Here is a 22,702-nt window from a genome sequence, read left to right on the forward strand (position 1 = left end):
TGGTTTCGGAGTGTCCGCCAGGTGGTTCTGGCGTACCCGGCACGTGATTTTGGCGTGTCCGGCAGGTGTTTCTGGCGAGTCGAGCAGGTGGCTCCGGCATGCTCGGCAGGTGCTTCCGGCGTCTCCGGCAGGTGTTTCTGGTGTGTCTGAGAGCTGGTTCCGGCATGTCCGGCAGATGATTCCGGCGTTTTCCGCCAAGTGGTTCTGGCATACCCGGCTGGTGATTTGGGCATGTCAGGTAGGTGGCTCCGGGGTGCTCGGCAGGTTGTTCAGACGGGTCTGGCAGGTGTTTTCCGTCTGTTCTGGGTGTGGTTCCAGCATCTCATGCACATGGTTCTGGCACGTCTGAGATGTGGTTCCGGCCGGCCCGACAGGTGTTTCCACAGTGTCCGCCAAGTGGTACTGGCGTAGTTGGCAGGTGATTTTGGCATGACCGGCAGGTGGTTCCAGCAAGCCCGGCAGGTGATTCCGAAGTGTTCCCCAACTGGTTGTGGCGTAGCCGGCAGGTGATTTTTGCGTGTCCGGCAGGTGGTTCTGGCGAGTCGAGCAGGTGGTTCCGGCGTGCTCGGCAGGTGCTTCCGGGGTCATTGGCACGTGGTTCTGGCATATCTGAGAGGTGGTTCCGGCATGCCCGGCAGGTGATTCCGGAGTGTTCGCCAAGTGTTTCCGGCGTAGCCGGCAGGTGATTTTGCATGTCCAGCGGTCGTTCCGGCGGGTCGAGCCGGTGGTTCCGGCGTGTCCGGCAGGTGGTTCCGGTCTGTCCGGCAGGTGGTTCTGTGGTGTCCGGCACGAGGTTCAGTCTGAGAGGCTGTGCCGGCATGCCCCTCACGTGATTCCGGCTTGTCCCCGAAGTGGTGCTGGTGTAGCGGGCAGGTGATTTTGGCGTGTCGGGCAGGTGGTTCAGGCGAGTTGAGCAGGTGGTTGCGACGTGCTCGGCAGGTGCTTCCGGCGTCTCCGGCACGTGTTTCTGGCACATCTGACTGGTGGTTCCGGCATGCCCAAAAGTTGATTCCGGTCTGTCCGGTAGGTGGTTCCGGCGTGCACGGCACGTGGTTCTGGTACGTGTCAGAGGTGGTTGCGTATGCCCAACAGGTGATTCCGGACTGTCCGCCACGTGCTTCTGGCACGTCTGAGAGGTGGTTCCAACATGCCCGGCAGGTCATTTCGGAGAGTCGTCCAAGTGGTTCTGGCGTAGCCCGCAGGTGATTTTGGCGTGTCCGGCAGGTGGTTCCGCCGTGCTCGGCAGGTGGTTCAGGCATGGCCGTCACGTGGTTCCAGTCTGTCCAGGACGTGTTTCCAGCTTCTCCGGCAGGTGGTTCTGGTACGTCTGAGAGGTGGTTCCGCCATGGCTGGCAGGTGATCCCGGACTGTCCCCCAGGTGGTTCTGGCATAGCCAGCAGTTGATATTGGACTGTCCGGCAGGTGGTTCCAGCGAGTCGAACAGGTGGCTCCGGCGTTCTTGGCAGGTGGTTCCGGTCTGTCCGGTAGGTGTTTCCGGCGTGTCTGGCACGTGCTTCCGGCACGTCTGAGAGGTGGTTCCGTCATGCGCGGCAGGTGATTCCGGAGTGTCCGCCAGGTGGTTCTGGCGTACCCGGCAGGTGATTTTGGTGTGTCCGGCAGGTGTTTCTGGCGAGTCGAGCAGGTGGCTCCGGCATGCTCGGCAGGTGCTTCCGGCGTCTCCGGCACTTGGTTCTGGTGTTTCTGAGAGCTGGTTCCGGCATGTCCGGCAGATGATTCCGGAGTGTCCGCCAAGTGGTTCTGGCATACCCAGCAGGTGATTTTGGCGTGTCAGGGAGGTGGTACCGGTGAGTCGAGCAGGTGGTTCCGGCGTGCTCAGCACGTGGTTCAGGCGGTTCTGGCAGGTGGTATCCGTCTGTTCGGGGTGTGGTTCCAGCATCTCATGAACACGTTTCTGGCAAGTCTGAGATGTGTTTCCAGCCGGCCCGACAGGTGTTTCCACAGTGTCCGCCAAGCGGTTCTGGCGTAGTTGGCAGGTGATTTTGGCATGACTGGCAGGTGGTTCCAGCAAGCCTGGCAGGTGATTCCAAAGTGTTCACCAACTGGTTGTGGCGTAGCCGGCAGGTGATTTTTGCGTGATCGGCAGGTGGTTCTGGCGAGTCGAGCAGGTGGTTCCGGCGTGCTCGGCTGGTGCTTCCGGGGTCATTGGCACGGGGTTCTGGCATGTCTGAAAGGTGGTTCCTGCATGCCCGGCAAGTGATTCCGGAGTGTTCGCCAAGTGGTTCTGGCATAGTCGGCAGGTGATTTTGGCATGTCCGGCAGGTGGTTCAGGCGAGTTGAGCAGGTGGTTCCAACGTGCTTGGCAGGTGCTTCCGGCGTCTCCGGCACGTGTTTCTGGCACATCTGACAGGTGGTTCCGGCATGCCCGAAAGGTGATTCCGGTCTGTCCGGTAGGTGGTTCCAGCCGGCACGGCATGTGGTTCTGGTACGTCTCAGAGGTGGTTGCGCATGCCCAACAGGTGATTCCGGACTGTCCGCCACATGGTTCTGGCACGTCTGAGAGGTGGTTCCGGCATGCCCGGCAGGTCATCCCAGAGAGTCCTCCAAGTGGTTCTGGCATAACACGCAGGTGATTTTGGCGTGTCAGGCAGGTTGTTCCGTTGTGCTTGGCAGGTGGTTCAGGCTTGGCCGGCAGGTGGTTCCAGACTGTCCAGGACGTGTTTCCAGCTTCTCCGGCAGGTGGTTCTGGTACGTCTGAGAGGTGGTTCCGCCATGGCTGGCAGGTGATTCCGGACCGTCCCCCAGGTGGTTCTGGCATAGCCAGCAGTTGATATTGGCCTGTCCGGCAGGTGGTTCCAGAGAGTCGAACAGGTGGCTCCGGCGTGCTCGGCAGGTGGTTCCGGTCTGTCCGGTAGGTCATTCCGGCGTGTCTGGCACGTGCTTCCGGCACGTCTGAGAGGTGGTTCCGGCATGCGCGACAGGTGGTTTCGGAGTGTCCGCCAGGTGGTTCTGGCGTACCCGGCAGGTGATTTTGGCGTGTCCGGCAGGTGTTTCTGGCGAGTCGAGCAGGTGGCTCCGGCATGCTCGGCAGGTGCTTCCGGCGTCTCCGGCACGTGGTTCTGGTGTGTCTGAGAGCTGGTTCCGGCATGTCCGGCAGATGATTCCGGAGTTTTCCGCCAAGTGGTTCTGGCATACCCGGCTGGTGATTTGGGCATGTCAGGTAGGTGGCTCCGGCGTGCTCGGCAGGTTGTTCAGACGGGTCTGGCAGGTGTTTTCCGTCTGTTCTGGGTGTGGTTCCAGCATCTCATGCACATGGTTCTGGCACGTCTGAGATGTGGTTCCGGCCGGCCCGACAGGTGTTTCCACAGTGTCCGCCAAGTGGTACTGGCGTAGTTGGCAGGTGATTTTGGCATGACCGGCAGGTGGTTCCAGCAAGCCCGGCAGGTGATTCCGAAGTGTTCCCCAACTGGTTGTGGCGTAGCCGGCAGGTGATTTTTGCGTGTCCGGCAGGTGGTTCTGGCGAGTCGAGCAGGTGGTTCCGGCGTGCTCGGCAGGTGCTTCCGGGGTCATTGGCACGTGGTTCTGGCATATCTGAGAGGTGGTTCCGGCATGCCCGGCAGGTGATTCCGGAGTGTTCGCCAAGTGTTTCCGGCGTAGCCGGCAGGTGATTTTGCATGTCCAGCGGTCGTTCCGGCGGGTCGAGCCGGTGGTTCCGGCGTGTCCGGCAGGTGGTTCCGGTCTGTCCGGCAGGTGGTTCTGTGGTGTCCGGCACGAGGTTCAGTCTGAGAGGCTGTGCCGGCATGCCCCTCACGTGATTCCGGCTTGTCCCCGAAGTGGTGCTGGTGTAGCGGGCAGGTGATTTTGGCGTGTCCGGCAGGTGGTTCAGGCGAGTTGAGCAGGTGGTTGCGACGTGCTAGGCAGGTGCTTCCGGCGTCTCCGGCACGTGTTTCTGGCACATCTGACTGGTGGTTCCGGCATGCCGAAAAGTTGATTCCGGTCTGTCCGGTAGGTGGTTCCGGCGTGCACGGCACGTGGTTCTGGTACGTGTCAGAGGTGGTTGCGTATGCCCAACAGGTGATTCCGGACTGTCCGACACGTGCTTCTGGCACGTCTGAGAGGTGGTTCCAACATGCCCGGCAGGTCATTTCGGAGAGTCGTCCAAGTGGTTCTGGCGTAGCCCGCAGGTGATTTTGGCGTGTCCGGCAGGTGGTTCCGCCGTGCTCGGCAGGTGGTTCAGGCATGGCCGTCACGTGGTTCCAGTCTGTCCAGGACGTGTTTCCAGCTTCTCCGGCAGGTGGTTCTGGTACGTCTGAGAGGTGGTTCCGCCATGGCTAGCAGGTGATCCCGGACTGTCCCCCAGGTGGTTCTGGCATAGCCAGCAGTTGATATTGGCCTGTCCGGCAGGTGGTTCCAGCGAGTCGAACAGGTGGCTCCGGCGTTCTTGGCAGGTGGTTCCGGTCTGTCCGGTAGGTGTTTCCGGCGTGTCTGGCACGTGCTTCCGGCACGTCTGAGAGGTGGTTCCGTCATGCGCGGCAGGTGATTCCGGAGTGTCCGCCAGGTGGTTCTGGCGTACCCAGCAGGTGATTTTGGTGTGTCCGGCAGGTGTTTCTGGCGAGTCGAGCAGGTGGCTCCGGCATGCTCGGCAGGTGCTTCCGGCGTCTCCGGCACTTGGTTCTGGTGTGTCTGAGAGCTGGTTCCGGCATGTCCGGCAGATGATTCCGGAGTGTCCGCCAAGTGGTTCTGGCATACCCAGCAGGTGATTTTGGCGTGTCAGGGAGGTGGTACCGGTGAGTCGAGCAGGTGGTTCCGGCGTGCTCAGTAGGTGGTTCAGGCGGTTCTGGCAGGTGGTATCCGTCTGTTCGCGGTGTGGTTCCAGCATCTCATGAACACGTTTCTGGCAAGTCTGAGATGTGGTTCCAGCCGGCCCGACAGGTGTTTCCGCAGTGTCCGCCAAGCGGTTCTGGCGTAGTTGGTAGGTGATTTTGGCATGACTGGCAGGTGGTTCCAGCAAGCCTGGCAGGTGATTCCAAAGTGTTCCCCAACTGGTTGTGGCGTAGCCGGCAGGTGATTTTTGCGTGATCGGCAGGTGGTTCTGGCGAGTCGAGCAGGTGGTTCCGGCGTGCTCGGCTGGTGCTTCCGGGGTCATTGGCACGGGGTTCTGGCATGTCTGAGAGGTGGTTCCTGCATGCCCGGCAAGTGATTCCAGAGTGTTCGCCAAGTGGTTCTGGCATAGTCGGCAGGTGATTTTGGCATGTCCGGCAGGTGGTTCAGGCGAGTTGAGCAGGTGGTTCCAACGTGCTTGGCAGGTGCTTCCGGCGTCTCCGGCACGTGTTTCTGGCACATCTGACAGGTGGTTCCGGCATGCCCGAAAGGTGATTCCGGTCTGTCCGGTAGGTGGTTCCAGCCGGCACGGCATGTGGTTCTGGTACGTCTCAGAGGTGGTTGCGCATGCCCAACAGGTGATTCCGGACTGTCCGCCACATGGTTCTGGCACGTCTGAGAGGTGGTTCCGGCATGCCCGGCAGGTCATCCCAGAGAGTCCTCCAAGTGGTTCTGGCATAACACGCAGGTGATTTTGGCGTGTCTGGCAGGTTGTTCCGTTGTGCTTGGCAGGTGGTTCAGGCTTGGCCGGCCGGTGGTTCCAGACTGTCCAGGACGTGTTTCCAGCTTCTCCGGCAGGTGGTTCTGGTACGTCTGAGAGGTGGTTCCGCCATGGCTGGCAGGTGATTCCGGACCGTCCCCAAGGTGGTTCTGGCATAGCCAGCAGTTGATATTGGCCTGTCCGGCAGGTGGCTCCAGAGAGTCGAACAGGTGGCTCCGGCGGGCTCGGCAGGTGGTTCCGGTCTGTCCGGTAGGTCATTCCGGCGTGTCCGGCACGTACTTCCTGCACGTCTGAGAGGTGGTTCCGGCATGCGCGACAGGTGGTTTCGGAGTGTCCGCCAGGTGGTTCTGGCGTACCCGGCACGTGATTTTGGCGTGTCCGGCAGGTGTTTCTGGCGAGTCGAGCAGGTGGCTCCGGCATGCTCGGCAGGTGCTTCCGGCGTCTCCGGCAGGTGTTTCTGGTGTGTCTGAGAGCTGGTTCCGGCATGTCCGGCAGATGATTCCGGCGTTTTCCGCCAAGTGGTTCTGGCATACCCGGCTGGTGATTTGGGCATGTCAGGTAGGTGGCTCCGGGGTGCTCGGCAGGTTGTTCAGACGGGTCTGGCAGGTGTTTTCCGTCTGTTCTGGGTGTGGTTCCAGCATCTCATGCACATGGTTCTGGCACGTCTGAGATGTGGTTCCGGCCGGCCCGACAGGTGTTTCCACAGTGTCCGCCAAGTGGTACTGGCGTAGTTGGCAGGTGATTTTGGCATGACCGGCAGGTGGTTCCAGCAAGCCCGGCAGGTGATTCCGAAGTGTTCCCCAACTGGTTGTGGCGTAGCCGGCAGGTGATTTTTGCGTGTCCGGCAGGTGGTTCTGGCGAGTCGAGCAGGTGGTTCCGGCGTGCTCGGCAGGTGCTTCCGGGGTCATTGGCACGTGGTTCTGGCATATCTGAGAGGTGGTTCCGGCATGCCCGGCAGGTGATTCCGGAGTGTTCGCCAAGTGTTTCCGGCGTAGCCGGCAGGTGATTTTGCATGTCCAGCGGTCGTTCCGGCGGGTCGAGCCGGTGGTTCCGGCGTGTCCGGCAGGTGGTTCCGGTCTGTCCGGCAGGTGGTTCTGTGGTGTCCGGCACGAGGTTCAGTCTGAGAGGCTGTGCCGGCATGCCCCTCACGTGATTCCGGCTTGTCCCCGAAGTGGTGCTGGTGTAGCGGGCAGGTGATTTTGGCGTGTCGGGCAGGTGGTTCAGGCGAGTTGAGCAGGTGGTTGCGACGTGCTCGGCAGGTGCTTCCGGCGTCTCCGGCACGTGTTTCTGGCACATCTGACTGGTGGTTCCGGCATGCCCAAAAGTTGATTCCGGTCTGTCCGGTAGGTGGTTCCGGCGTGCACGGCACGTGGTTCTGGTACGTGTCAGAGGTGGTTGCGTATGCCCAACAGGTGATTCCGGACTGTCCGCCACGTGCTTCTGGCACGTCTGAGAGGTGGTTCCAACATGCCCGGCAGGTCATTTCGGAGAGTCGTCCAAGTGGTTCTGGCGTAGCCCGCAGGTGATTTTGGCGTGTCCGGCAGGTGGTTCCGCCGTGCTCGGCAGGTGGTTCAGGCATGGCCGTCACGTGGTTCCAGTCTGTCCAGGACGTGTTTCCAGCTTCTCCGGCAGGTGGTTCTGGTACGTCTGAGAGGTGGTTCCACCATGGCTGGCAGGTGATCCCGGACTGTCCCCCAGGTGGTTCTGGCATAGCCAGCAGTTGATATTGGCCTGTCCGGCAGGTGGTTCCAGCGAGTCGAACAGGTGGCTCCGGCGTTCTTGGCAGGTGGTTCCGGTCTGTCCGGTAGGTGTTTCCGGCGTGTCTGGCACGTGCTTCCGGCACGTCTGAGAGGTGGTTCCGTCATGCGCGGCAGGTGATTCCGGAGTGTCCGCCAGGTGGTTCTGGCGTACCCGGCAGGTGATTTTGGTGTGTCCGGCAGGTGTTTCTGGCGAGTCGAGCAGGTGGCTCCGGCATGCTCGGCAGGTGCTTCCGGCGTCTCCGGCACTTGGTTCTGGTGTTTCTGAGAGCTGGTTCCGGCATGTCCGGCAGATGATTCCGGAGTGTCCGCCAAGTGGTTCTGGCATACCCAGCAGGTGATTTTGGCGTGTCAGGGAGGTGGTACCGGTGAGTCGAGCAGGTGGTTCCGGCGTGCTCAGCACGTGGTTCAGGCGGTTCTGGCAGGTGGTATCCGTCTGTTCGGGGTGTGGTTCCAGCATCTCATGAACACGTTTCTGGCAAGTCTGAGATGTGTTTCCAGCCGGCCCGACAGGTGTTTCCACAGTGTCCGCCAAGCGGTTCTGGCGTAGTTGGCAGGTGATTTTGGCATGACTGGCAGGTGGTTCCAGCAAGCCTGGCAGGTGATTCCAAAGTGTTCACCAACTGGTTGTGGCGTAGCCGGCAGGTGATTTTTGCGTGATCGGCAGGTGGTTCTGGCGAGTCGAGCAGGTGGTTCCGGCGTGCTCGGCTGGTGCTTCCGGGGTCATTGGCACGGGGTTCTGGCATGTCTGAAAGGTGGTTCCTGCATGCCCGGCAAGTGATTCCGGAGTGTTCGCCAAGTGGTTCTGGCATAGTCGGCAGGTGATTTTGGCATGTCCGGCAGGTGGTTCAGGCGAGTTGAGCAGGTGGTTCCAACGTGCTTGGCAGGTGCTTCCGGCGTCTCCGGCACGTGTTTCTGGCACATCTGACAGGTGGTTCCGGCATGCCCGAAAGGTGATTCCGGTCTGTCCGGTAGGTGGGTCCAGCCGGCACGGCATGTGGTTCTGGTACGTCTCAGAGGTGGTTGCGCATGCCCAACAGGTGATTCCGGACTGTCCGCCACATGGTTCTGGCACGTCTGAGAGGTGGTTCCGGCATGCCCGGCAGGTCAGCCCAGAGAGTCCTCCAAGTGGTTCTGGCATAACACGCAGGTGATTTAGGCGTGTCAGGCAGGTTGTTCCGTTGTGCTTGGCAGGTGGTTCAGGCTTGGCCGGCAGGTGGTTCCAGACTGTCCAGGACGTGTTTCCAGCTTCTCCGGCAGGTGGTTCTGGTACGTCTGAGAGGTGGTTCCGCCATGGCTGGCAGGTGATTCCGGACCGTCCCCCAGGTGGTTCTGGCATAGCCAGCAGTTGATATTGGCCTGTCCGGCAGGTGGTTCCAGAGAGTCGAACAGGTGGCTCCGGCGTGCTCGGCAGGTGGTTCCGGTCTGTCCGGTAGGTCATTCCGGCGTGTCCGGCACGTGCTTCCGGCACGTCTGAGAGGTGGTTCCGGCATGCGCGACAGGTGGTTTCGGAGTGTCCGCCAGGTGGTTCTGGCGTACCCGGCAGGTGATTTTGGCGTGTCCGGCAGGTGTTTCTGGCGAGTCGAGCAGGTGGCTCCGGCATGCTCGGCAGGTGCTTCCGGCGTCTCCGGCACGTGGTTCTGGTGTGTCTGAGAGCTGGTTCCGGCATGTCCGGCAGATGATTCCGGAGTTTTCCGCCAAGTGGTTCTGGCATACCCGGCTGGTGATTTGGGCATGTCAGGTAGGTGGCTCCGGCGTGCTCGGCAGGTTGTTCAGACGGGTCTGGCAGGTGTTTTCCGTCTGTTCTGGGTGTGGTTCCAGCATCTCATGCACAAGGTTCTGGCACGTCTGAGATGTGGTTCCGGCCGGCCCGACAGGTGTTTCCACAGTGTCCGCCAAGTGGTACTGGCGTAGTTGGCAGGTGATTTTGGCATGACCGGCAGGTGGTTCCAGCAAGCCCGGCAGGTGATTCCGAAGTGTTCCCCAACTGGTTGTGGCGTAGCCGGCAGGTGATTTTTGCGTGTCCGGCAGGTGGTTCTGGCGAGTCGAGCAGGTGGTTCCGGCGTGCTCGGCAGGTGCTTCCGGGGTCATTGGCACGTGGTTCTGGCATATCTGAGAGGTGGTTCCGGCATGCCCGGCAGGTGATTCCGGAGTGTTCGCCAAGTGTTTCCGGCGTAGCCGGCAGGTGATTTTGCATGTCCAGCGGTCGTTCCGGCGGGTCGAGCCGGTGGTTCCGGCGTGTCCGGCAGGTGGTTCCGGTCTGTCCGGCAGGTGGTTCTGTGGTGTCCGGCACGAGGTTCAGTCTGAGAGGCTGTGCCGGCATGCCCCTCACGTGATTCCGGCTTGTCCCCGAAGTGGTGCTGGTGTAGCGGGCAGGTGATTTTGGCGTGTCCGGCAGGTGGTTCAGGCGAGTTGAGCAGGTGGTTGCGACGTGCTCGGCAGGTGCTTCCGGCGTCTCCGGCACGTGTTTCTGGCACATCTGACTGGTGGTTCCGGCATGCCGAAAAGTTGATTCCGGTCTGTCCGGTAGGTGGTTCCGGCGTGCACGGCACGTGGTTCTGGTACGTGTCAGAGGTGGTTGCGTATGCCCAACAGGTGATTCCGGACTGTCCGCCACGTGCTTCTGGCACGTCTGAGAGGTGGTTCCAACATGCCCGGCAGGTCATTTCGGAGAGTCGTCCAAGTGGTTCTGGCGTAGCCCGCAGGTGATTTTGGCGTGTCCGGCAGGTGGTTCCGCCGTGCTCGGCAGGTGGTTCAGGCATGGCCGTCACGTGGTTCCAGTCTGTCCAGGACGTGTTTCCAGCTTCTCCGGCAGGTGGTTCTGGTACGTCTGAGAGGTGGTTCCGCCATGGCTGGCAGGTGATCCCGGACTGTCCCCCAGGTGGTTCTGGCATAGCCAGCAGTTGATATTGGCCTGTCCGGCAGGTGGTTCCAGCGAGTCGAACAGGTGGCTCCGGCGTTCTTGGCAGGTGGTTCCGGTCTGTCCGGTAGGTGTTTCCGGCGTGTCTGGCACGTGCTTCCGGCACGTCTGAGAGGTGGTTCCGTCATGCGCGGCAGGTGATTCCGGAGTGTCCGCCAGGTGGTTCTGGCGTACCCAGCAGGTGATTTTGGTGTGTCCGGCAGGTGTTTCTGGCGAGTCGAGCAGGTGGCTCCGGCATGCTCGGCAGGTGCTTCCGGCGTCTCCGGCACTTGGTTCTGGTGTGTCTGAGAGCTGGTTCCGGCATGTCCGGCAGATGATTCCGGAGTGTCCGCCAAGTGGTTCTGGCATACCCAGCAGGTGATTTTGGCGTGTCAGGGAGGTGGTACCGGTGAGTCGAGCAGGTGGTTCCGGCGTGCTCAGCAGGTGGTTCAGGCGGTTCTGGCAGGTGGTATCCGTCTGTTCGGGGTGTGGTTCCAGCATCTCATGAACACGTTTCTGGCAAGTCTGAGATGTGGTTCCAGCCGGCCCGACAGGTGTTTCCGCAGTGTCCGCCAAGCGGTTCTGGCGTAGTTGGCAGGTGATTTTGGCATGACTGGCAGGTGGTTCCAGCAAGCCTGGCAGGTGATTCCAAAGTGTTCCCCAACTGGTTGTGGCGTAGCCGGCAGGTGATTTTTGCGTGATCGGCAGGTGGTTCTGGCGAGTCGAGCAGGTGGTTCCGGCGTGCTCGGCTGGTGCTTCCGGGGTCATTGGCACGGGGTTCTGGCATGTCTGAGAGGTGGTTCCTGCATGCCCGGCAAGTGATTCCAGAGTGTTCGCCAAGTGGTTCTGGCATAGTCGGCAGGTGATTTTGGCATGTCCGGCAGGTGGTTCAGGCGAGTTGAGCAGGTGGTTCCAACGTGCTTGGCAGGTGCTTCCGGCGTCTCCGGCACGTGTTTCTGGCACATCTGACAGGTGGTTCCGGCATGCCCGAAAGGTGATTCCGGTCTGTCCGGTAGGTGGTTCCAGCCGGCACGGCATGTGGTTCTGGTACGTCTCAGAGGTGGTTGCGCATGCCCAACAGGTGATTCCGGACTGTCCGCCACATGGTTCTGGCACGTCTGAGAGGTGGTTCCGGCATGCCCGGCAGGTCAGCCCAGAGAGTCCTCCAAGTGGTTCTGGCATAACACGCAGGTGATTTTGGCGTGTCAGGCAGGTTGTTCCGTTGTGCTTGGCAGGTGGTTCAGGCTTGGCCGGCAGGTGGTTCCAGACTGTCCAGGACGTGTTTCCAGCTTCTCCGGCAGGTGGTTCTGGTACGTCTGAGAGGTGGTTCCGCCATGGCTGGCAGGTGATTCCGGACCGTCCCCCAGGTGGTTCTGGCATAGCCAGCAGTTGATATCGGCCTGTCCGGCAGGTGGTTCCAGAGAGTCGAACAGGTGGCTCCGGCGTGCTCGGCAGGTGGTTCCGGTCTGTCCGGTAGGTCATTCCGGCGTGTCCGGCACGTGCTTCCGGCACGTCTGAGAGGTGGTTCCGGCATGCGCGACAGGTGGTTTCGGAGTGTCCGCCAGGTGGTTCTGGCGTACCCGGCAGGTGATTTTGGCGTGTCCGGCAGGTGTTTCTGGCGAGTCGAGCAGGTGGCTCCGGCATGCTCGGCAGGTGCTTCCGGCGTCTCCGGCACGTGGTTCTGGTGTGTCTGAGAGCTGGTTCCGGCATGTCCGGCAGATGATTCCGGAGTTTTCCGCCAAGTGGTTCTGGCATACCCGGCTGGTGATTTGGGCATGTCAGGTAGGTGGCTCCGGCGTGCTCGGCAGGTTGTTCAGACGGGTCTGGCAGGTGTTTTCCGTCTGTTCTGGGTGTGGTTCCAGCATCTCATGCACATGGTTCTGGCACGTCTGAGATGTGGTTCCGGCCGGCCCGACAGGTGTTTCCACAGTGTCCGCCAAGTGGTACTGGCTTAGTTGGCAGGTGATTTTGGCATGACCGGCAGGTGGTTCCAGCAAGCCCGGCAGGTGATTCCGAAGTGTTCCCCAACTGGTTGTGGCGTAGCCGGCAGGTGATTTTTGCGTGTCCGGCAGGGGGTTCTGGCGAGTCGAGCAGGTGGTTCCGGCGTGCTCGGCAGGTGCTTCCGGGGTCATTGGCACGTGGTTCTGGCATATCTGAGAGGTGGTTCCGGCATGCCCGGCAGGTGATTCCGGAGTGTTCGCCAAGTGTTTCCGGCGTAGCCGGCAGGTGATTTTGCATGTCCAGCGGTCGTTCCGGTGGGTCGAGCCGGTGGTTCCGGCGTGTCCGGCAGGTGGTTCCGGTCTGTCCGGCAGGTGGTTCTGTGGTGTCCGGCACGAGGTTCAGTCTGAGAGGCTGTGCCGGCATGCCCCTCACGTGATTCCGGCTTGTCCCCGAAGTGGTGCTGGTGTAGCGGGCAGGTGATTTTGGCGTGTCGGGCAGGTGGTTCAGGCGAGTTGAGCAGGTGGTTGCGACGTGCTCGGCAGGTGCTTCCGGCGTCTCCGGCACGTGTTTCTGGCACATCTGACTGGTGGTTCCGGCATGCCCAAAAGTTGATTCCGGTCTGTCCGGTAGGTGGTTCCGGCGTGCACGGCACGTGGTTCTGGTACGTGTCAGAGGTGGTTGCGTATGCCCAACAGGTGATTCCGGACTGTCCGCCACGTGCTTCTGGCACGTCTGAGAGGTGGTTCCAACATGCCCGGCAGGTCATTTCGGAGAGTCGTCCAAGTGGTTCTGGCGTAGCCCGCAGGTGATTTTGGCGTGTCCGGCAGGTGTTTCCGCCGTGCTCGGCAGGTGGTTCAGGCATGGCCGTCAGGTGGTTCCAGTCTGTCCAGGACGTGTTTCCAGCTTCTCCGGCAGGTGGTTCTGGTACGTCTGAGAGGTGGTTCCGCCATGGCTGGCAGGTGATCCCGGACTGTCCCCCAGGTGGTTCTGGCATAGCCAGCAGTTGATATTGGCCTGTCCGGCAGGTGGTTCCAGCGAGTCGAACAGGTGGCTCCGGCGTTCTTGGCAGGTGGTTCCGGTCTGTCCGGTAGGTGTTTCCGGCGTGTCTGGCACGTGCTTCCGGCACGTCTGAGAGGTGGTTCCGTCATGCGCGGCAGGTGATTCCGGAGTGTCCGCCAGGTGGTTCTGGCGTACCCGGCAGGTGATTTTGGTGTGTCCGGCAGGTGTTTCTGGCGAGTCGAGCAGGTGGCTCCGGCATGCTCGGCAGGTGCTTCCGGCGTCTCCGGCACTTGGTTCTGGTGTGTCTGAGAGCTGGTTCCGGCATGTCCGGCAGATGATTCCGGAGTGTCCGCCAAGTGGTTCTGGCATACCCAGCAGGTGATTTTGGCGTGTCAGGGAGGTGGTACCGGTGAGTTGAGCAGGTGGTTCCGGCGTGCTCAGCAGGTGGTTCAGGCGGTTCTGGCAGGTGGTATCCGTCTGTTCGGGGTGTGGTTCCAGCATCTCATGAACACGTTTCTGGCAAGTCTGAGATGTGGTTCCAGCCGGCCCGACAGGTGTTTCCGCAGTGTCCGCCAAGCGGTTCTGGCGTAGTTGGCAGGTGATTTTGGCATGACTGGCAGGTGGTTCCAGCAAGCCTGGCAGGTGATTCCAAAGTGTTCACCAACTGGTTGTGGCGTAGCCGGCAGGTGATTTTTGCGTGATCGGCAGGTGGTTCTGGCGAGTCGAGCAGGTGGTTCCGGCGTGCTCGGCTGGTGCTTCCGGGGTCATTGGCACGGGGTTCTGGCATGTCTGAGAGGTGGTTCCTGCATGCCCGGCAAGTGATTACGGAGTGTTCGCCAAGTGGTTCTGGCATAGTCGGCAGGTGATTTTGGCATGTCCGGCAGGTGGTTCAGGCGAGTTGAGCAGGTGGTTCCAACGTGCTTGGCAGGTGCTTCCGGCGTCTCCGGCACGTGTTTCTGGCACATCTGACAGGTGGTTCCGGCATGCCCGAAAGGTGATTCCGGTCTGTCCGGTAGGTGGTTCCAGCCGGCACGGCATGTGGTTCTGGTACGTCTCAGAGGTGGTTGCGCATGCCCAACAGGTGATTCCGGACTGTCCGCCACATGGTTCTGGCACGTCTGAGAGGTGGTTCCGGCATGCCCGGCAGGTCAGCCCAGAGAGTCCTCCAAGTGGTTCTGGCATAACACGCAGGTGATTTTGGCGTGTCAGGCAGGTTGTTCCGTTGTGCTTGGCAGGTGGTTCAGGCTTGGCCGGCAGGTGGTTCCAGACTGTCCAGGACGTGTTTCCAGCTTCTCCGGCAGGTGGTTCTGGTACGTCTGAGAGGTGGTTCCGCCATGGCTGGCAGGTGATTCCGGACCGTCCCCCAGGTGGTTCTGGCATAGCCAGCAGTTGATATTGGCCTGTCCGGCAGGTGGTTCCAGAGAGTCGAACAGGTGGCTCCGGCGTGCTCGGCAGGTGGTTCCGGTCTGTCCGGTAGGTCATTCCGGCGTGTCCGGCACGTGCTTCCTGCACGTCTGAGAGGTGGTTCCGGCATGCGCGACAGGTGGTTTCGGAGTGTCCGCCAGGTGGTTCTGGCGTACCCGGCACGTGATTTTGGCGTGTCCGGCAGGTGTTTCTGGCGAGTCGAGCAGGTGGCTCCGGCATGCTCGGCAGGTGCTTCCGGCGTCTCCGGCACGTGGTTCTGGTGTGTCTGAGAGCTGGTTCCGGCATGTCCGGCAGATGATTCCGGAGTTTTCCGCCAAGTGGTTCTGGCATACCCGGCTGGTGATTTGGGCATGTCAGGTAGGTGGCTCCGGCGTGCTCGGCAGGTTGTTCAGACGGGTCTGGCAGGTGTTTTCCGTCTGTTCGGGGTGTGGTTCCAGCATCTCATGCACATGGTTCTGGCACGTCTGAGATGTGGTTCCGGCCGGCCCGACAGGTGTTTCCACAGTGTCCGCCAAGTGGTACTGGCGTAGTTGGCAGGTGATTTTGGCATGACCGGCAGGTGGTTCCAGCAAGCCCGGCAGGTGATTCCGAAGTGTTCCCCAACTGGTTGTGGCGTAGCCGGCAGGTGATTTTTGCGTGTCCGGCAGGTGGTTCTGGCGAGTCGAGCAGGTGGTTCCGGCGTGCTCGGCAGGTGCTTCCGGGGTCATTGGCACGGGGTTCTGGCATATCTGAGAGGTGGTTCCGGCATGCCCGGCAGGTGATTCCGGAGTGTTCGCCAAGTGTTTCCGGCGTAGCCGGCAGGTGATTTTGCATGTCCAGCGGTCGTTCCGGCGGGTCGAGCCGGTGGTTCCGGCGTGTCCGGCAGGTGGTTCCGGTCTGTCCGGCAGGTGGTTCTGTGGTGTCCGGCACGAGGTTCAGTCTGAGAGGCTGTGCCGGCATGCCCCTCACGTGATTCCGGCTTGTCCCCGAAGTGGTGCTGGTGTAGCGGGCAGGTGATTTTGGCGTGTCGGGCAGGTGGTTCAGGCGAGTTGAGCAGGTGGTTGCGACGTGCTCGGCAGGTGCTTCCGGCGTCTCCGGCACGTGTTTCTGGCACATCTGACTGGTGGTTCCGGCATGCCCAAAAGTTGATTCCGGTCTGTCCGGTAGGTGGTTCCGGCGTGCACGGCACGTGGTTCTGGTACGTGTCAGAGGTGGTTGCGTATGCCCAACAGGTGATTCCGGACTGTCCGCCACGTGCTTCTGGCACGTCTGAGAGGTGGTTCCAACATGCCCGGCAGGTCATTTCGGAGAGTCGTCCAAGTGGTTCTGGCGTAGCCCGCAGGTGATTTTGGCGTGTCCGGCAGGTGTTTCTGGCGAGTCGAGCAGGTGGCTCCGGCATGCTCGGCAGGTGCTTCCGGCGTCTCCGGCACTTGGTTCTGGTGTGTCTGAGAGCTGGTTCCGGCATGTCCGGCAGATGATTCCGGAGTGTCCGCCAAGTGGTTCTGGCATACCCAGCAGGTGATTTTGGCGTGTCAGGGAGGTGGTACCGGTGAGTCGAGCAGGTGGTTCCGGCGTGCTCAGCAGGTGGTTCAGGCAGTTCTGGCATGTGGTATCCGTCTGTTCGGGGTGTGGTTCCAGCATCTCATGAACACGTTTCTGGCACGTCTGAGATGTGGTTCCAGCCGGCCCGACAGGTGTTTCCGCAGTGTCCGCCAAGCGGTTCTGGCGTAGTTGGCAGGTGATTTTGGCATGACTGGCAGGTGGTTCCAGCAAGCCTGGCAGGTGATTCCAAAGTGTTCACCAACTGGTTGTGGCGTAGCCGGCAGGTGATTTTTGTGTGATCGGCAGGTGGTTCTGGCGAGTCGAGCAGGTGTTTCCGGCGTGCTCGGCTGGTGATTCCGGGGTCATTGGCACGGGGTTCTGGCATGTCTGAGAGGTGGTTCCTGCATGCCCAGCAAGTGATTCCGGAGTGTTCGCCAAGTGGTTCTGGCATAGTCGGCAGGTGATTTTGGCATGTCCGGCAGGTGGTTCAGGCGAGTTGAGCAGGTGGTTCCAACGTGCTTGGCAGGTGCTTCCGGCGTCTCCGGCACGTGTTTCTGGCACATCTGACAGGTGGTTCCGGCATGCCCGAAAGGTGATTCCGGTCTGTCCGGTAGGTGGTTCCAGCCGGCACGGCATGTGGTTCTGGTACGTCTCAGAGGTGGTTGCGCATGCCCAACAGGTGATTCCGGACTGTCCGCCACATGGTTCTGGCACGTCTGAGAGGTGGTTCCGGCATGCCCGGCAGGTCATCCCAGAGAGTCCTCCAAGTGGTTCTGGCATAACACGCAGGTGATTTTGGCGTGTCAGGCAGGTTGTTCCGTTGTGCTTGGCAGGTGGTTCAGGCTTGGCCGGCAGGTGGTTCCAGACTGTCCAGGACGTGTTTCCAGCTTCTCCGGCAGGTGGTTCTGGTACGTCTGAGAGGTGGTTCCGCCATGGCTGGCAGGTGATTCCGGACCGTCCCCCAGGTGGTTCTGGCATAGCCAGCAGTTGATATTGGCCTGTCCCGCAGGTGGTTCCATCGAGTCGAACAGGTGGCTCCAGCGTGCTCGGCAGGTGGTCCCGGTCTGTGCGGTAGGTTATTCCGGCGTGTCCGGCACGTGCTTCCGACACGTCTGAGAGGTGGTTCCGGCATGCGCGACAGGTGATTTCGGAGTGTCCGCCAGGTGGTTCTGGCGTACCCGGCAGGTGATTTTGGTGTGTCCGGCAGGTGTTTCTGGCGAGTCGAGCAGGTGGCTCCGGCATGCTCGGCAGGTGCTTCCGGTGTCTCCGGCACGTGGTTCTGGTGTGTCTGAGAGCTGGTTCCGGCATGTCCGGCAGATGATTCCGGAGTGTCCGCCAAGTGGTTCTGGCATACCCGGCTGGTGATTTGGGCATGTCAGGTAGGTGGCTCCGGCGTGCTCGGCAGGTTGTTCAGACGGGTCTGGCAGGTGTTTTCCGTCTGTTCGGGGTGTGGTTCCAGCATCTCATGCACATGGTTCTGGCACGTCTGAGATGTGGTTCCGGCCGGCCCGACAGGTGTTTCCACAGTGTCCGCCAAGTGGTACTGGCGTAGTTGGCAGGTGATTTTGGCATGACCGGCAGGTGGTTCCAGCAAGCCCGGCAGGTGATTCCGAAGTGTTCCCCAACTGGTTGTGGCGTAGCCGGCAGGTGATTTTTGCGTGTCCGGCAGGTGGTTCTGGCGAGTCGACCAGGTGGTTCCGGCGTGCTCGGCAGGTGCTTCCGGGGTCATTGGCACGTGGTTCTGGCATATCTGAGAGGTGGTTCCTGCATGCCCGGCAGGTGATTCCGGAGTGTTCGCCAAGTGTTTCCGGCGTAGCCGGCAGGTGATTTTGCATGTCCAGCGGTCGTTCCGGCGGGTCGAGCCGGTGGTTCCGGCGTGTCCGGCAGGTGGTTCCGGTCTGTCCGGCAGGTGGTTCTGTGGTGTCCGGCACGAGGTTCAGTCTGAGAGGCTGTGCCGGCATGCCCCTCACGTGATTCCGGCTTGTCCCCGAAGTGGTGCTGGTGTAGCGGGCAGGTGATTTTGGCGTGTCCGGCAGGTGGTTCAGGCGAGTTGAGCAGGTGGTTGCGACGTGCTCGGCAGGTGCTTCCGGCGTCTCCGGCACGTGTTTCTGGCACATCTGACTGGTGGTTCCGGCATGCCCAAAAGTTGATTCCGGTCTGTCCGGTAGGTGGTTCCGGCGTGCACGGCACGTGGTTCTGGTACGTGTCAGAGGTGGTTGCGTATGCCCAACAGGTGATTCCGGACTGTCCGCCACGTGCTTCTGGCACGTCTGAGAGGTGGTTCCAACATGCCCGGCAGGTCATTTCGGAGAGTCGTCCAAGTGGTTCTGGCGTAGCCCGCAGGTGATTTTGGCGTGTCCGGCAGGTGGTTCCGCCGTGCTCGGCAGGTGGTTCAGGCATGGCCGTCACGTGGTTCCAGTCTGTCCAGGACGTGTTTCCAGCTTCTCCGGCAGGTGGTTCTGGTACGTCTGAGAGGTGGTTCCGCCATGGCTGGCAGGTGATCCCGGACTGTCCCCCAGGTGGTTCTGGCATAGCCAGCAGTTGATATTGGCCTGTCCGGCAGGTGGTTCCAGCGAGTCGAACAGGTGGCTCCGGCGTTCTTGGCAGGTGGTTCCGGTCTGTCCCGTAGGTGTTTCCGGCGTGTCTGGCACGTGCTTCCGGCACGTCTGAGAGGTGGTTCCGTCATGCGCGGCAGGTGATTCCGGAGTGTCCGCCAGGTGGTTCTGGCGTACCCGGCAGGTGATTTTGGCGTGTCCGGCAGGTGTTTCTGGCGAGTCGAGCAGGTGGCTCCGGCATGCTCGGCAGGTGCTTCCGGCGTCTCCGGCACTTGGTTCTGGTGTGTCTGAGAGCTGGTTCCGGCATGTCCGGCAGATGATTCCGGAGTGTCCGCCAAGTGGTTCTGGCATACCCAGCAGGTGATTTTGGCGTGTCAGGGAGGTGGTACCGGTGAGTCGAGCAGGTGGTTCCGGCGTGCTCAGCAGGTGGTTCAGGCGGTTCTGGCAGGTGGTATCCGTCTGTTCGGGGTGTGGTTCCAGCATCTCATGAACACGTTTCTGGCAAGTCTGAGATGTGGTTCCAGCCGGCCCGACAGGTGTTTCCGCAGTGTCCGCCAAGCGGTTCTGGCGTAGTTGGCAGGTGATTTTGGCATGACTGGCAGGTGGTTCCAGCAAGCCTGGCAGGTGATTCCAAAGTGTTCACCAACTGGTTGTGGCGTAGCCGGCAGGTGATTTTTGCGTGATCGGCAGGTGGTTCTGGCGAGTCGAGCAGGTGGTTCCGGCGTGCTCGGCTGGTGCTTCCGGGGTCATTGGCACGGGGTTCTGGCATGTCTGAGAGGTGGTTCCTGCATGCCCGGCAAGTGATTCCGGAGTGTTCGCCAAGTGGTTCTGGCATAGTCGGCAGGTGATTTTGGCATGTCCGGCAGGTGGTTCAGGCGAGTTGAGCAGGTGGTTCCAACGTGCTTGGCAGGTGCTTCCGGCGTCTCCGGCACGTGTTTCTGGCACATCTGACAGGTGGTTCTGGCATGCCCGAAAGGTGATTCCGGTCTGTCCGGTAGGTGGTTCCAGCCTGCACGGCATGTGGTTCTGGTACGTCTCAGAGGTGGTTGCGCATGCCCAACAGGTGATTCCGGACTGTCCACCACATGGTTCTGGCACGTCTTAGAGGTGGTTCCGGCATGCCCGGCAGGTCATCCCAGAGAGTCCTCCAAGTGGTTCTGGCATAACACGCAGGTGATTTTGGCGTGTCAGGCAGGTTGTTCCGTTGTGCTTGGCAGGTGGTTCAGGCTTGGCCGGCAGGTGGTTCCAGACTGTCCAGGACGTGTTTCCAGCTTCTCCGGCAGGTGGTTCTGGTACGTCTGAGAGGTGGTTCCGCCATGGCTGGCAGGTGATTCCGGTCCGTCCCCCAGGTGGTTCTGGCATAGCCAGCAGTTGATATTGGCCTGTCCGGCAGGTGGTTCCAGCGAGCCGAACAGGTGGCTCCGGCGTGCTCGGCAGGTGGTTCCAGTCTGTCCGGTAGGTCATTCCGGCGTGTCCGACACGTGCTTCCGGCACGTCTGAGAGGTGGTTCCGGCATGCGCGACAGGTGGTTTCGGAGTGTCCGCCAGGTGGTTCTGGCGTACCCGGCACGTGATTTTGGCGTGTCCGGCAGGTGTTTCTGGCAAGTCGAGCAGGTGGCTCCGGCATGCTCGGCAGGTGCTTCCGGCGTCTCCGGCACGTGGTTCTGGTGTGTCTGAGAGCTGGTTCCGGCATGTCCGGCAGATGATTCCGGAGTGTCCGCCAAGTGGTTCTGGCATACCCGGATGGTGATTTGGGCATGTCAGGTAGGTGGCTCCGGCGTGCTCGGCAGGTTGTTCAGACGGGTCTGGCAGGTGTTTTCCGTCTGTTCTGGGTGTGGTTCCAGCATCTCATGCACATGGTTCTGGCACGTCTGAGATGTGGTTCCGGCCGGCCCGACAGGTGTTTCCACAGTGTCCGCCAAGTGGTACTGGCGTAGTTGGCAGGTGATTTTGGCATGACCGGCAGGTGGTTCCAGCAAGCCCGGCAGGTGATTCCGAAGTGTTCCCCAACTGGTTGTGGCGTAGCCGGCAGGTGATTTCTGCGTGTCCGGCAGGGGGTTCTGGCGAGTCGAGCAGGTGGTTCCGGCGTGCTCGGCAGGTGCTTCCGGGGTCATTGGCACGTGGTTCTGGCATATCTGAGAGGTGGTTCCGGCATGCCCGGCAGGTGATTCCGGAGTGTTCGCCAAGTGTTTCCGGCGTAGCCGGCAGGTGATTTTGCATGTCCAGCGGTCGTTCCGGCGGGTCGAGCCGGTGGTTCCGGCGTGTCCGGCAGGTGGTTCCGGTCTTTCCCCAGGTGGTTCTGTGGTGTCCGGCACGAGGTTCAGTCTGAGAGGCTGTGCCGGCATGCCCCTCACGTGATTCCGGCTTGTCCCCGAAGTGGTGCTGGTGTAGCGGGCAGGTGATTTTGGCGTGTCCGGCAGGTGGTTCAGGCGAGTTGAGCAGGTGGTTGCGACGTGCTCGTCAGGTGCTTCCGGCGTCTCCGGCACGTGTTTCTGGCACATCTGACTGGTGGTTCCGGCATGCCCAAAAGTTGATTCCGGTCTGTCCGGTAGGTGGTTCCGGCGTGCACGGCACGTGGTTCTGGTACGTGTCAGAGGTGGTTGCGTATGCCCAACAGGTGATTCCGGACTGTCCGCCACATGCTTCTGGCACGTCTGAGAGGTGGTTCCAACATGCCCGGCAGGTCATTTCGGAGAGTCGTCCAAGTGGTTCAGGCGTAGCCCGCAGGTGATTTTGGCGTGTCCGGCAGGTGGTTCCGCCGTGCTCGGCAGGTGGTTCAGGCATGGCCGTCACGTGGTTCCAGTCTGTCCAGGACGTGTTTCCAGCTTCTCCGGCAGGTGGTTCTGGTACGTCTGAGAGGTGGTTCCGCCATGGCTGGCAGGTGATCCCGGACTGTCCCCCAGGTGGTTCTGGCATAGCCAGCAGTTGATATTGGCCTGTCCGGCAGGTGGTTACAGCAAGTCGAACAGGTGGCTCCGGCGTTCTGGGCAGGTGGTTCCGGTCTGTCCGGTAGGTGTTTCCGGCGTGTCTGGCACGTGCTTCCGGCACATCTGAGACGTGGTTCCGGCATGCGCGACAGGTGATTCCGTAGTGTCCGGCAGGTGGTTCTGGCATGTCCGACAGGTGTTGCTGGCGAGTCGAGCAGGTGGCTCCGGCATGCTCGGCAGGTGCTTCCGGCGTCTCCGGCACTTGGTTCTGGTGTGTCTGAGAGCTGGTTCCGGCATGTCCGGCAGATGATTCTGGAGTGTCCGCCAAGTAGTTCTGGCATACCCAGCAGGTGATTTTGGCGTGTCAGGGAGGTGGTACCGGTGAGTCGAGCAGGTGGTTCCGGCGTGCTCAGCAGGTGGTTCAGGCGGTTCTGGCAGGTGGTATCCGTCTGTTCGGGGTGTGGTTCCAGCATCTCATGAACACGTTTCTGGCACGTCTGAGATGTGGTTCCAGCCGGCCCTACATGTGTTTCCGCAGTGTCCGCCAAGCGGTTCTGGCGTAGTTGGCAGGTGATTTTGGCATGACTGGCAGGTGGTTCCAGCAAGCCTGGCAGGTGATTCCAAAGTGTTCCCCAACTGGTTGTGGCGTAGCCGGCAGGTGATTTTTGCGTGATCGGCAGGTGGTTCTGGCGAGTCGAGCAGGTGGTTCCGGCGTGCTCGGCTGGTGCTTCCGGGGTCATTGGCACGGGGTTCTGGCATGTCTGAGAGGTGGTTCCTGCATGCCCGGCAAGTGATTCCGGAGTGTTCGCCAAGTGGTTCTGGCATAGTCGGCAGGTGATTTTGGCATGTCCGGCAGGTGGTTCAGGCGAGTTGAGCAGGTGGTTCCAACGTGCTTGGCAGGTGCTTCCGGCGTCTCCGGCACGTGTTTCTGGCACATCTGACAGGTGGTTCCAGCATGCCCGAAAGGTGATTCCGGTCTGTCCGGTAGGTGGTTCCAGCCTGCACGGCATGTGGTTCTGGTACGTCTCAGAGGTGGTTGCGCATGCCCAACAGGTGATTCCGGACTGTCCACCACATGGTTCTGGCACGTCTGAGAGGTGGTTCCGGCATGCCCGGAAG

Source organism: Equus caballus, unplaced genomic scaffold (assembly GCF_041296265.1).
Source record: "Equus caballus isolate H_3958 breed thoroughbred unplaced genomic scaffold, TB-T2T haplotype1-0000019, whole genome shotgun sequence".
In the NCBI taxonomy this organism is placed as follows: domain Eukaryota; kingdom Metazoa; phylum Chordata; class Mammalia; order Perissodactyla; family Equidae; genus Equus; species Equus caballus.